At 37.7% G+C, this 5,796-nt stretch overlaps 1 pseudogene; it reads right to left on the bottom strand.

The window, feature by feature from the left end:
* Positions 1 to 3,645: 3,645 nt before the first annotated feature.
* Positions 3,646 to 3,764, bottom strand: LOC111742372 (annotated as a pseudogene).
* Between the last annotated feature and the right edge of the window lie 2,032 nt (positions 3,765 to 5,796).

Here is a 5,796-nt window from a genome sequence, read left to right as displayed (position 1 = left end):
GGAACCTGTCAATATGTTACCTTACATAGCAAAAGGGACTTTGCTGGGCAATTAAGTTAACCATCTCGTGAAAGGAAGATTATCCTGCATTATCGCAGTGGTCCCAGCATAATCACTAGGGTCTTTCTAAGAGGGGGACAGGAGAGTGAGAGTCAGTAATAGATGTGTTGGTGTGATGCAGGGAAGGGCCACCAGCCAAAACATGTGGGTGGCTTCCAGAAGCTGAAAAAGTCAAGGAAAGGAATTTCCCCTTGGAGACTCTAGAAGGGTCGCAGCCAACACCTTGACTTCAATCCAGTGAGACTTAATTTAGATTTCTGACCTTCATATTTATAATGGTATTTTATAAATATGAATACAAGATATGTTTCTAGAATAAAATTTGTAAAATATATCAAAATACAGATATCTGAATAAAAGTTACCCATGATCTCAATGCACTGCAAGATTAGATGAATTTGTGTTGTCATAAGCCAGTAAGTTTTTAAAAGAAGCAATAGGAAATTAATTCAAATGGCTTTAAGAACTTCCCTCTAGATGGAGATCACTGCTTTATCGTATAAGGCGATTAAAAGTACAAATGCATATGTAAAGAAAATTGTTTTATGGGGACAAAGATCTTTTGTTGCTAAAAGTCTTCCCTGAATGCAAACTTGAATATTCAAGATGACCATCTATATTAATAAATTTTCCCTTAACTGTCCTAAGACTTACGATCTTGTCATAATTGTTTGAAGGAAACAGAGGAGAGGGTAAACCCTGAGAAGCTGCTTCCTCTTGGAACTATCCTGTGGTCAAATGACAGAGTAAAGGTTAACCAAGATGTCCATCCATTGCTCTGAACCACACATATACCTGTTAGCATTGTGATGTACCCAGGTGATTTTGTTTGACTCTGGGAAAATAGGACTGGGAACACAAACCTGGGCCAGACAAATTTGGCTTCTATCTCTCCCAATTTACCACATTCATAAATGTATACATTTATGAAGTTAATTTTCTGTGGAAAATTAACTTTTTTTTTTTTCAAGTAAAGCATCTTCCCTTTACGTAAGAAAAATATGGTGGACATTTAATAAAGCAAAACTTAACTGTAGATTTACTTCCTGGGGAGCTCAGGAATCTAGGCTACGAGAGTCTACATGGCCGGCAGTCTATGTGGCTTCTGATATTTTCTTCGTTAAATAAATTGTAATATGACAAAGTGCCTATCAATTCCCTGAAATCGGGAACTGTGAAATCCCTTTCACGTCTAATTGAACCACAAGCCAACTGGCTTCTTTCTTTCTGAACTATTGTGAGTCTCCAGACAGGTGTTCTTGCTGTCTCTTTTTACTTTCTTACAATTCCTTTCAAGTAAGCAAAACTTTTCAATATAGAAAGCAGATTCTGGATTTCTAGATTAAATCCTTTTAGGTCTGATTTTTATCTAAATTCAGTCTTCTTACCCTAAGACTCATGATGCTCAAATTTATCTGTCTCCTGCCTGTCTCACTAACCTCATTACTGATTACTCTCCTCCCTTATTCACTCTCCACCAAAGCAATTTTCCTAGGCAGTTTGTACTTTTTGTTCTGCCTGGAAGGTGCCATTCTCAGCTCTTCAGTTTAGTGGATTTTTCTCATTTTTTGGTCTCAGCTCAAATGCCACATCTATAGAGAGGTCTTTCTCATCCACACTAATTAAGTTAGACCCTGTCGTCAGCTCTAACTAACATAATACTCTTTTTATGACCTTATCATAATAAAATATATCTTATGTGGGGTTTTGGGGAGGGTATATTTTCTCTCTATTCTATCAGAATAGTTTTACTTGCTTCTAAAATATAGTTGATTTTCAGTAATCATCTCTTGATTGAATGAATGCATGAATGAGTAAACAAATCTACAGAAAGCCCAGTACTTCTTTCTGGTTTAGCATAAGCATCTATTTACAAAACAAGAGCAACATAATATTTTAATTCACATTTTTTTTCCATTTTCCATTGGTTGTTACTGGAAATTCAAGTTTCTGTGTGATTCCCCCCCCCCCCCCCAAAAATAAGATAATTGTCCCGAAAGGTCTGTCCTCAGGAACAGACATTTGTCATATGAAAACATTTCTGTTAATGTGGCGAACAAATAGCTGAATAGATTCTTCTATTCTCTAAAAGGGACTCTATTAAAGGTCAATCAAATGTTGAGATTGAGTAAACTCTTAAAAAAGTTGTTGTTTAAAGCTTAGGGTGAGTCTAAAATGTGCTTTGAAATACAGCAGAATGAGACAGTGCTCTCTATGCAGCCCATGTTGCACTCATCGCCAGGACAATCTCTGTAGCTCCAGAAAGAGGCTGGATTTGAACTGGAAGTCTCATTAGATTTTCTAGACTGTTTTATTCTACATCTGTAGAGGAAAGCTAAAAAAAGGGGGCGGGAGGGGTTGTCTGGGAGTATAAGATTCTTTGCCTGGGTAATAACAAAATGGCTCTGGAATAACTGGTCGATCGCATTTGGGGGCATTGATACTTTTTATCTGCATAATAGACTTTGTTTCATGAGTTAATATTTGATTTGAAGCTCTTAACTGACTTTCAGATTCATTGTCATACTCCCTACACCTACTGTGAACACCCTGGCCGATTATGCCACCCAGAAAATATTCGTGGCTTAAAGATTATTTCTAGTGCCCACATGAGTTTCTATTGTCTTCAGTTGAATGGAAGCTTCTGAAATCAACTGTTTGTTTCCATGTTCAGGTCAGTTTTACTTGTTATTATAAAGACGTAATTTATAAGCCCCATGAAAACGTTCCCATAACAAAAGCTGGAACAATTTGAGTAACAAAATGAATAAGTATTAGATAATATCCTAAAGAAAAAAATATACATATCCACGAGTTCAGACTGATAAAAAAATATTGAATGAATACAAAAATGAGAGAGAAGAGATAACTATCCTATACAGAAGAGTTTCAAATAATTTATAGAGATACTCCTCTCCCAGAAGTGAAGCTTAACTCACCACATCTTGCTTCCAAGACTAAAGTACAAAGAGAGATGTAAAGGTAGTTTTACAGGGGCGAAACCATCTAGGTGCTCAAGGTTAATGTTATCAGTGATAAATCATGCTGATAAGTCATCAGCGATAGTACGTACTCTTTGAAAAAATAATTTATTGAGATATAATTCACATTCTCCAAAATAACACCCATTCAAAGTGTACAGTTCAATGGTTTTTAGTATATTCACAGACTAGTTCAATCTTAAATCTAATTTTAGAACATTTTACCACTCTCCAGAAGAAACCTCATATTTATTAGCAGTCATTTACCACCCCACCTCTGCCCTCTCTCTGCATCTATCCCAGCCCCAGCCAACCACTAATCTACTTTCAGTCCCTACAGATTTGCCTAAAGTGTTAATGGTGTGCAAGTGACATTTTATTTGGTTTCCTTTTAAATAAACCTTTTAACTATCCAACTACCAGTTCCAATGGTATATGAAGGAAGGCTCCTGATATGTTACCATCTAATGTTTTATTTTATTTTTATTTTTTTAATTTATTTAAAATTTTTTTTTTTTTCTTTTAGGCGAGGGAACCTTTGGTTGACCTCCCAGATGGCAAGGACCTTGTCAGTTTATAATCCCTTATTTTTTTTTTTTTTTTACACTTACAGCACCTGGTCTTCCTAGGTGGTCTCCCATCCAAGTACTAACCAGGCCTGACCCTGCTTAGCTTCCGAGATCAGACAGGATCAGACTCGTTCAGGGTAGCATGGCGGTAGACTACCATCTAATGTTTTAAAAATGGTTAGTTCACTTTTCCTCTCAACATACTTGAATATCTTTATGGGAGATTCTGTTCATGTGCTAATTAAGAATCTGGAGTGACATTTTAAAGAGTTTTTACTATGTTTGTATAAACCTCTCTGAATCCTAGTATGTCCGTTTTTAATTAAAAATAGAACATCAAGTACTTATCTGGTACCAAGAATATACTAGGCACTTACTGTATGAGGTAAGTACTATTATTATTCCGATTTTACAGATGAGAAAACTGAGGCAAAGAGAGTTTGAAAGTTAGAAGAGCTAGGAAGCGTAGACTCGAAATTCAAAACTATAGTGTCTAGCTCGTGAATCTGTGCTTTCCTTCACTATACAAGGGTCATCAAATGATAGCTTCTGGGCCAGATCTGGCCTGCTTCCTGTTTTTGTAAGTAGAGTTTTATTGGAACACAATCAAAACCAATCATTTACATACTGTCTATGACTGACTTGCACTATGTCAGAGTTAAGTACAGGCAAACCTCATTTTATTGCACTTGGCTTTATTGCTCTTCACAGATGCAGTTTTTTCAAATTGAAAGTAAGACCCTCCACCAGCAAAAATTTTATGACTTGCTTTATTGCAATGGTCTGTAACTGAACCTGCAGTATCTCCAAGGTATACTTGTAGTTGTAACAGAGACCTTATGGCTTCATTTGAGCACTACTCACCTCTTTCCATCACTCTAACCTACAAGTAATGTCTGTAGAAAAAGCAGATGCTTATCACTGATGAAAGGGTGTATGTAGTCCTTGGCTGCAAAGGATGATGTAATGATCCACACTGAGAGGAGGAGAAAGGAGAGATCAATTTTCAGAGAGTGAGACTCTGGATTTTGGCAATGCCAGTGACCTGATCAGGACAAAAGTACACGGTGAATTCCTGCCCCAACAAAGGAGAGAAAAAAAATCCAATTTAAAACTAGCTTTCACTAGATTTTGCTACAAAATAGATGACATTTAACTAAATAATTCAAACTTTTATTCTGAGCTATCAAGACTGTATGGGACATTAACTCTCAGCTGGCAGGTGCCTGGCCATAGGATTCCAGCTGCTTGAATCTCCCTTTGCTTCCAGCCTTCCACCTGGCCACCCCAGAAAAGTACCTGAAGATCCCCCAGAGCTCACCTGCTGTGGCAGAGGGTCTGGTTTTTGGAGCAAAGATCCTCTCCCCACTCCCTTACTTTTGGTTCATCAAAAACAGAACATCAGAGAAGATTTTTAATATTGTTCACGATGAAATAAAACCAGCTTCTTTTCTATTGGAAAAAAAAAAATGGTTGTCTAACTCAGCTGAGGAGGAATTTTGCCAGAATAATACCTTTCCATTTGTTTTCCTTAGTGGAGTTGTCTCCATTCTCTCCCATTTAGCCTGCCAGGCCCTGCTCTGTTCTGCCCTGTACAAGGCAGTGCCTTTTTTGCTCCAGAGTTGCTGGCGGGCCCAGCAGGAGTTGTAACATCCAGGCCTCTCTCCAGATGGCCTGGGTTCCTTGTGAGTCATCAGTCGAATCCTCCTCTCAAGAACTGGTCTAATGCAGAAGTAAAAATAAAGTATTTCAATATTTATTTAATTACTCTATTTGTTAACTTGCCCTTCCATTTCCAATGTTTTTTCCTCATATTGGATACCTCTTCTGTGCAGAGCACAGAGCTGAGTTCCTAAAGGAAAACGATAATGAAGGAAGCACAGCTCCTGCTTCTGATAAACATGGCTACTTAGTGAGAAAGTAGCTGAGAGAATGACAAGAAATTTACACATTAGCCCAAGAAAACATGCAAATGGCCAACAGACATATGAAAAGATGCTCAACATCACTAGTTGTTAGGGAAATGCAAGTCAAAACCACAATGAGATACCAACTCACACCTGGTAGAATGGCTGTCACCAAAAGAACAAGTACTAACAAGTGTTGGAGAGGCTATGGGGAAAAAGGAACCTTCATGCAGTGCGGGTGGGACTGGAAATTGGTACAGCCACTATGAAAAACCGTAT

Source organism: Pteropus vampyrus, unplaced genomic scaffold (assembly GCF_000151845.1).
Source record: "Pteropus vampyrus isolate Shadow unplaced genomic scaffold, Pvam_2.0 Scaffold92, whole genome shotgun sequence".
NCBI lineage: Eukaryota > Metazoa > Chordata > Mammalia > Chiroptera > Pteropodidae > Pteropus > Pteropus vampyrus.
Note: the sequence above shows the minus strand (reverse complement) of the source record. Positions and strands in the feature narration are given on the sequence as shown.